Source organism: Helianthus annuus, chromosome 13 (genome assembly GCF_002127325.2).
Source record: "Helianthus annuus cultivar XRQ/B chromosome 13, HanXRQr2.0-SUNRISE, whole genome shotgun sequence".
Taxonomy (NCBI): Eukaryota; Viridiplantae; Streptophyta; class Magnoliopsida; order Asterales; family Asteraceae; genus Helianthus; species Helianthus annuus.
The window spans coordinates 122,539,361-122,548,758 of NC_035445.2; the positions used below are offsets into that span (position 1 = coordinate 122,539,361).

General features: G+C 35.3%; 1 long non-coding RNA gene across 8 annotated transcripts; it reads right to left on the reverse strand.

Moving 5' to 3' along the window:
- Nucleotides 1–976: 976 nt before the first annotated feature.
- LOC110899125 lies at nt 977–4,229 on the reverse strand. 8 transcript variants are annotated; one of them, XR_002569938.2, is made up of 10 exons: nt 3,847–4,229; nt 3,583–3,681; nt 3,250–3,448; nt 2,955–3,114; nt 2,599–2,832; nt 2,323–2,434; nt 2,037–2,132; nt 1,692–1,942; nt 1,533–1,616; nt 977–1,442 (listed from the first exon to the last, which is right to left on the reverse strand). It is a non-coding gene; the product is annotated as an uncharacterized LOC110899125 (long non-coding RNA). The 8 variants fall into 8 exon arrangements; XR_004875843.1 differs by lacking the exon at nt 1,533–1,616 and having other exon boundaries at nt 1,745–1,942; XR_002569936.2 differs by having other exon boundaries at nt 1,533–1,942.
- Nucleotides 4,230–9,398: the final 5,169 nt, after the last annotated feature.

The window sequence follows — 9,398 nt, forward strand, 5'->3', positions numbered from 1 at the left end:
TGATACATACCCGGATCTACACGGTAAAACTAAGAAAAGGACCACAAGCGCGATAAGCATGGCAAACGATGTTTATCAAATAAACGTATTTGTTGAACAAGGTATGCCCATATGAAACATGTGCGATGTGCTACGCATCATGTAGTGTCAAAAGAGAAAAAAAAAAAAAAAACAAACAAACCATAATATGTAGAGTTAATTGCCAGTCTCTGAGGTTCGGGCACGTTTGCCATTTTCGTCTAAAATGACATTTTTGTACCAAATTGCCCCAAACGTTTGTAACTTTTTGCCATTTTCATCCAAACCACTAACTTAGTTTATTTTTTTCTGTAAAGTTGAGGATATTTGGATGAAACTGTCAAATATAAAACCACAAGGACGATTTTGGCAATCTACTCAAACCCTTTTTAACTAGATCTATACCCGTCCAGTAGACGGGCATATTAATGGTATAATGACCCAAGTATAAAACGGGTTAAAATTATACGGAGAATATTTAAGGTAGATTTATGAAGCAAAGTTTAGATTATTACTATCATTCATACTAACATTTAACACCAATTTAAAAAGAATCTGAATAAGAAAGCTTTTAGCTGCCCAAACAGTTTTGATTCATACCAAGAATATTGCTAGTTTTGACTGAGCACACCCGTTTTAAAATTACACAAACTTTGGATGTAACAATACAAACCTCATCAAGTTGGAACTTGGAAGGACCATTTCCATCAATCATTCGATGTAATAGCTTATCAAAATCATTTTTCATCCCATTGCTCAACCGTCCACTACTTGTAACACCATGTGCAAAGATAGTCCTGATATTGGAATAGGTCATGGTGGATTCATGGGAGTTCATGCAGACATAGTTAGATAATTAATAACAAACCTACATTTCATAACCAAATAATCATCACTTGATTTACAACTATGTTACCATAGTTCATTAGCATCAATTACCAATATGAGGTTTACCAGCAAAACACAAAATACAAATTATAAATTAAATACTCAATTTGACCCACTTCGTTTGGCATGTAACCAAAACGAGGATGATCCACCATTTTTATCTTCTATAGTAAATAATGCAAACCTAAGCTATTTCACCCAAAAGTTACTTGAAATGCACATGCCACTAAATTTTGACCCAAACCAGTTTGACCCGCGTATCTAACTTTTATCGAATCAAAATCACTCATTTTGGCATAACCTATTTTCCCGTTACAAGCAAGAATGTAGCAATATCCAGCTTAGCGTGTACAGGTTAGTCGGTTAGGTCCAACATCTTGACACAATTACTCAATCTAGTCGTGTACAGGCATGCACCCTTGACTAGAAGTACTCATTTTGAGCTGAACTTGTTACTGAAATGGGTCATCCCACCCAGTTTTCCATATCCAATCACTAGGTTGACGAGCCAAAGCAAGAAGATAGCAATATCCAAACTACATGTTAAAAAGTATTAAAGATGGGTAAATCAAGAAGCACATGAAGAGTATAACAATCCTGAAAATATACTTGAATAATATTAAAACCTTGATAACAAATTAACAATAATGACAAGGAAATGTTTTGAGATGAAGAATAAAGCGCTGTCATTTTCTGTGTCCTCTTCACCCCTATCCAACATAAGCATCAATGAAATTTTGCTCATAGTTCATTCTATCAAATAAATATCTTAAGTGTGTTTTTACCTTTAAATTCATATTTGTTATATTTTTTCATATTTTTCTTCATTTTCTCTTACTTTCTTTACTATCTGGTTTGCGTGAAGGTTCATCAACCGATTCATGAACTCCATCTTTGAATTTTTCTCGAGACCTTGCCCGTAACATCCTGGGACTTGTAATTATTATGTTTCTTTTTTTTTTTCTGGGTCGCCCACGCTTACATTAACCTGGGTGTTTAACTTAATTCCTTGGTTTCATTTTCTTGATCACCCACGCTTACATAAAGTAGTACACAACATCATAAGCATATACATTCATAAATCACAAATATTGATAAAAATGTAATTTGAAATGAGTTTGATAGTTTACCTCGAATAAAAACAGAAGCAGATCTTAGGATGATGCAATTTGGAGTAGGAAAAAATTGATATGATGATGATAGAGAAGTCGTTCTTTTCGCAACACCTGCACCACGAAATCATTTTTGTATCAGAAACCTGGTTCACCTAATTCATTAAAAACCTGTTTCACATAATTCATTTTTGTATTGGAAACCTGTTTCACATAACTCATAACGACAGAAAACATTGACATAACAGATCACTGGTAAAAGAGTTACTGCAAGTATTGTTTCAGGGGAGTCTAAGAGCATTACCGTCTGATTCAGTCGAGTCTAGATGCGCCGTGAATGTTACCGGTCTCCACCGGTGGAAAGACCAAAATCAAGCTCTGAATTTCCTCACCTAATTGACATGTTTTGTACTCACCTGTTCACGTTTCTCCATCAAAACACTCAAAAGTTAAAGGGCCCACAACTTAACCATAATTCATACACAATACAGAGTTAAGAAGCAAATATTCCGGCCAAATATAATGTAGCAAGCAAACAAATCTCAAAAACTCAAAAGTCGTTTCAGAATTAGAATGCTACCTTCCTCTTTCTTCGGTCTATACCAGTTAATGTGTGTCCTCCAATGGCGGATCAGGCTGCTGTTGTGAACAAAACATTACTTGTTTACAATAGTGTTTTCATGTGGAGGTAGATATAACAACCAGTTATTAATGCTTCATGATATCCACATCGCATCCACGTGGAAAAGCTCACACACCTCTTCCTGTTTTCCCAAATACACTGATATTATGAGCCTCGTCCAATAGTCGTATGCTGCAGAATATAAAGTCAACAAATCACTACAAACGATAGGGGAAAAATGACGAATAAATCTAAATGTGACCGACTATATCATAAAGTTAAAGAGTTCCAAACAACACAGTTAGAACAATTACCAACCCATTTATAGTTCAGGTATCTTGACAATAGATTCTTAGTCTCCAATAGGTGTAAAGGCTAAATTATCATTTGCACCAAGTTTATCTTCATGGGAAGGAACACCATCAAGCCGCCGATTGAGGAGACACCCCTCGAGGACCTTCAATCGCCGGTTGGCTGCATTTTAATCATTGGTAAACAACGTTTTGATCTTGTAAATATATATAATATTATACTCCAATGTCCAACAAAAACTAAAATTAGAACCACAAAGCTCATGCTAGAGACCATAACCATGCGAAGCTGACTTACTTATGGAGCTCCATTAGCAGGGCGCTGATCTGTCAAGTGTCAACAACACCAGAGCATTTGATTCCACTTCAGAGAAATAAAAAAATCAAACCAAGTAATCCATTATTCAGTAATCCATCAATAAGACAAGTTGTTGACTGACTTGTTTCTTTAAAGCCAACATAAATGGTCCTCAAAATAGCACTTGTATCCAACTTACCTGTCACCACAACATTTCTGTTAAATACAAATACAAACGATATTCCCCTCAACATTTCAAACTTTATGGTTACACTCGGACATGATAATCAAATAAGATTATAAGTAGAGAATTCAACTAAGAAATTGAATTACCATAATTTAGGGACAATTTGATTAGAAGGGAACTGTTAAATATAGGCAAAGGGTTGAGTTCCTATGGATTTGTAATTGGCAGGCGAAGCAAACAATAACCTATAAAAAATGCAAATCAGAATAGTAGTGAGAGGATTCTTCCAATTACATATCTGATCAAACCATTTTCCGATTGCAATCAAACCACCTAAACCCCCATGATTCAATCAAAAAAATTGGGAAAAACACAAAAGAATGTAATCAAACGAACTGAATTGAGCTTACACAAAATCCATGGTACCCAAATTGCACCACATTCTCTGATTTATCACTGCAGCAAACCCCATACAGAACTTCAAGGACACCGCACCATGGATTCTTCTGAAAAAGAATCGCTGAAGGGAACTGACTTCAAACATGCATCGGATTATTCTAAGGTGTGATCGCATCACGTTCTAAATGCTTTTTGTTCATCGTTAGGCTCTCCAATTCTTGAGACTGATATGAAAATTACACTCTAGATCGTCGACCACTGATCGGAGGGTCGATTAGGGTTATCGTTTTCGTTGGAAGGAAGGCGAGAGATGCAGAGGTTCGACATCGATGTTGGTCTGGAGATCGAAAGGGGGTTGAAAAGTGGTGGAACATAAGGGAAACAAACGTTTTGAGGAGTTGTTGCGGAACGTGGGATTAGACCTCCCCTTCTAGAAGAAATCTATGAATTTAAACGGTCCAGATTGAAAATTGAGCAATTTGAACGGTTAAGATCATCCCAAAAATCAGTTGAGATTAACGGGAACATAAGAATATATAATTTCTTTTATTTAATTATTTTTGTTACATATATAATAAAAAAGAATATACATGGAGTTTTTAGAAAATAAAATTAATAGTTTTGTCACATAATTTTATAAATTTTCATCTAAATCACTAACTCAGTTTATTTTTTCTGTTAAGGTGATGAATGCTTTAAATTTTATAAATTAAGACAGAAATAATTTACAGCTTATTTATATAAATCAGTTTTATAAAGTGAAAACGTCATTGGTGTGCAACACACAACAATCGATTACAACTTTTAGTATTTATCAGTTGTAGAGATAGAAAAAAAATGTAAAGCGTTACATATTTTTTAGATGTGTTGAACACCTAGGAAATATGTTGGTAGAAATAAAATATTTATTTAATTAAGATTATGAGGGTAACTAACTAATACTTATTCTGAGTGGCTTGAGAAAAGAAACTTTTGGTTCATAGCATTATTTTTGATAACGATACTTTGTTTGATAGGGAGGGGGCGGGGGGCACTGGCTTCTGTTTTTCCTTAGGAGCGAATTTAAAAGAGTAGAAGATAAATTACAAACTTGGTACATATGATAAGATTTTTTTATTTGACCTTTTTCAATAAAGTCACCAGCAGTTTAGTTTTATAAAATTTAGAGGTTTAAGTAGATTTTATTTTTATAAAATTGATCTATATAAAAAATAGAAATTAATTTATGTCTTAGTTTATAAACATCCTTCGCCTTAATAGAAAAATTAACTTAGTTAGTGGTTGGATGAAAATTTATAAAAATTATGGGACAAAGCTATTATTTTTTCATATAAAAATTACATGTATATTCTTTTTTATTATATATGTAACAAAATTAATTAAATAAAAGAAATTTAAAAGAGTTTGAGTAAATTGCCAAAATCGTCCCTGTGATTTTATATTTGCCAGTTTCATCCAAATATCCTCAACTTAACAGAAAAATAAACTAACTTAGTGGTTTGGATGAAAATGACAAAAAGTTACAAACGTTGGGGCAATTTGGTACAAAAGTCTCATTCTGAACGAAAATGGCAAATGTGCCCAAAAAAGAAAACAGGTTTTTATACAATTTGTGATTTTGATTTTCTTTAGTTTAACATTAACACCTTTTACAAATAAATAAATAAAACACACATAGTTTGTTTAATTTTTTTAATACATCTTAGACACAAATTTTATTGAAAACCGAGTTGCAATAAAAAAAATATTTTATTTGTCTGGTAAATAAAAAAATAGTCATTTTTAATAGTACTTGGTTTTCAATCAAATTTATAAATAGTTATTTTTAATAGTATCCACTTTTTAATCGAATTTATATCAAGATGCAGATAAAAAAAAGAAATAAAAGATTGGGGTTTTAATTTTTTTAACTATTAAGATATATTATAAGAATTTGTTACAGGTTAAATAAAATAACTAAAAAGAAAAAGGAAACCAAAAAGAATAACCCTATGATGCAGTTGTACCATAAAAATAATAATTTTTTTTTTTTTTTTTATCTTTTTCTAATGTTTTATAAAACATGTAGTATATAAACCTTTTCTAATAACTTGTAACATAGTAAAATGCACGGATAGTCCTTATGGTTTGTCTAATTAACACCTTTAGTTTCTAACTTTTAAAAATTACATTCATGCTTCTTGTGGTTTGTTCGGTTGTTACTCGGATAGTCATTAGAATGGATGGATGTTAGTTTGTGGTGTTAATTGAGTGTGAATTGACAAAATTGCGAATCTAACAATGAAAATATATTTTATGTTATTTTACTTTAGTTTATATGGGGACCCGCTATTTATCTTCAACCCCCGTCCACCACTACCACCACCATCTACTTCATCTTCAACCTGCACCCATCACCATCAACATCCTCCACCACCATTAACAACCTCCACCATTAAGTTTCCACATTCAAACGTTTCCATTTCGATTAATAATAAATACTGCTCTAAGTGGATTCTCACTCCAATTGGTGAAGCTATTACTCTCTCACACACACACAAACATGAAAATCATGATACTGCCAACAGTTTCCCAAACTCAGATACCAAATAACTAAATCAAATTGAAACAAAATCTCCATCAACTAATCAAAAGTATGAACAAACATTTAAACACCGGATGTTATTGTTTTAACGGCAACTAGCTCTGAACAAGCAGCACTTTACTAATGGTAACTTAAACTAGTTGTACAGATGCGTCGGATCTCAGACACCGCCGTTACTCTTGCTGTACCAAACCGGATGGACAATGGATTGCTTCAGGCCATGCATGTTTATGTGTTGATTTCACGGCAGTTTAATATTCCTCAATCCAGTGATTGTCTTCTTGACTTGTAATTTCAAGAAAAACCTCGTTGTTAACAAGATTATCAAACCTTAAATGCCCCTGTAAGCTATCATCAAACTCAAATTTGGGAAGAGAAAATGATAGCAATACAAAAGAAACTTTGGAGCTCTCTTCCCCAACTATGTGAAGATCTTGGTCTTGAGCATCATTGTTATTTTGGTAAAAAATTAGCTAAGTAATTTAGTGATCAAATTTATTAAGTGGGGTAGTGTGTTATGTTGGGTTTCCGTGGTGATCGGTCAAATTTTTATTTATCAAAAACCCGGTTCAATAAATAATAGTTAATTAATTAAGCGAGCTAATTAATAAAACACAGCGGAAATAGAAATTAATGATCAACAAAACGAAACCCGACAGGATCCGGTTACATGCAAATACGAGCACAGTAAAATATATTTAACTACCGATGAGAAAAATTATACCTCAGTTAATGACTAACCGGCTGAGACACCGAGGTTCAACGAACAAGCGCTAGTGATACGAACCAACGAATGCGAGTGCGAACCCGTATAGCGGCGGCGGTGAGCGGCGGCAACGGGGTGGGTCGGCGGCGGCGGCGGCCTAGCCGACGGTGGTGGCGGTTGTGGCCGGTTGTGGGTGTTAGAGAGTTTTTTAAGTTCTTGCATCCTTTTATTTTTCATCACTAGTTCAACAATGCAAGACCCAAACTCTTAAAGCCATGGAACCTTATGCATGCTTGCCAAGTGGCACACATGCATAGTGCATGTGTTGCAATTGGCCAAGATGTTGGTGCGCGACAAGTCGCAAGAAGATCCTTTGCATGCAATGCCATTGGCCGAGATTTAGGTGCGCGACAAGTGGCAATGCAAGAATGTTCTTGTCTCACCCGGTTCACGTACCCGTCTCTTAGTTCAATACCCGCGTATCGTTCGTAATTACCAGTTAAATTAGTTAAGTGGATTTTAGTTCGTTGCCCAAGGTGTAACTCTTACGGGTCAAGACCCGGTCGGCAGCGTTGACTTACCGGACATAATATCCAACAGCTCCCACTTGGACGGTCTCTGATAAGATCTCAACGCAGACAGCCAGCAGTGTTCTAGCTACACATAGCTGCCCCCAACAAGTTATGACACTTTAAAGTCATTAACCAAGGTATCTTCTTTTAGCAACGACTTGCTACATGAAGACAATAGACTTATGGCAATTCTCGTCATCTATCCTTTCTGTAAAAGACATCAATTGAACAATGAGACATGGATCAGATTCAATCTCACACGGCGTTCAATCATTATCGTTCTCGTTCATAGAGTCAAAGTGTCACCAGTTTGAATCAACGAGGGCGCCCATATGTCTAACTGTTACATATAATGTAAGAGTACAGAATCCCATCTTGACTTCATACAACTCCCACTGAACTTCAGAACCACTCCCAACCAATGCCTTTATGATTGGCAGTTACGCGACAGCGTTGGACACTGATCAAAGAATAGTCTTTAGTAAACGAAAGTTCTAGTATGTATCTCAGGTCAGAGGATACTAAATGAGTATACCTAAATCAAATACATCTTATGACCATGATCCATGAAGATGATTTGATGCGAGTTACATCCAACGTCATTCATAATGAGGTTTGTGAGTATGGAAGTCAACTCCTTGAGTCCAAAGTCAGAATAGTCTTAATTCATAGTCTTTCCCACGAGTCTGGCCGACTACGGATAATTTAGAATACAAGATTCATGGATTAAACGTATCAAAATCGAACACAGTTGTAAGATTCAAACTTTGCATTTAGCCAGTAAATCAAAGGTGAATTCAAAAGGTACAACTGTTTGAATGTTCGTACATCCAAATACTAAATCAAAACAAATGGTTATCCAATCTAAGACCGATAGCATTCCCATGCTTGTCCTGAGACATTAGTCTAGTGAACGGGTCTGCTAAGTTTTGATCTGTGTCTATTTTTTGCTTATTAAGATGTCTTCTCGTTCCAGTATTTCCCGTATATAGTGAAACTTTCTTAGAATGTGCTTAACCTGTGATCTGGGCTCCTTGGTTTGAGCAATGGTTCCTGTGTTATCACAGAACACCTAGATTGGTTTCTGAATACTTGAAAGCATATCGAGGTCGTTGATGAACTACTTCATCTAAGCAGATTCTTCCACAGCATCTGATGCAACTATACATTCGGATTCGGTGGCTGAATCCGCCACTATACTCTGTTTGGAGCTTTTTCCAATAGACAGCTCCTTCATTGAGAGTGAATACGAATCCTAATTGTGAGCGAGAATTATCTCGGTCACTTTGGAAGCCAGCATCAGTGTAACACCTTATAGTGAGCTCCTATTCCACTCCTCCAAACACCTAGAACATATCTTTGGTTCTTATCAAGTACCTCAGAATGTTCTTTACTGCAGTCCAATGGGCAATGGCAGGATTATGCTGAAAATGACTGGTTATGCTTAAAGCATACGAGACGTTAAGTCTAGTACATAGCATACATGATTGAATCAATCACTGAAGCATATGGAACTACTTCCATTTGCTTAATTTCAATGTCTGTTGAAGGAGATTGCGATTTGTTCAACACGGTTCCTTCAGTCATAGGAACATCTCCTTTCTTGGAGTTTTCCATCTTGAAGCGTGTTATCATTTTGTCTATGTACGTTCCTTGACTTAGCCCTAGAAGCCGCTTAGATCTATCCCTATAGATCTTCAT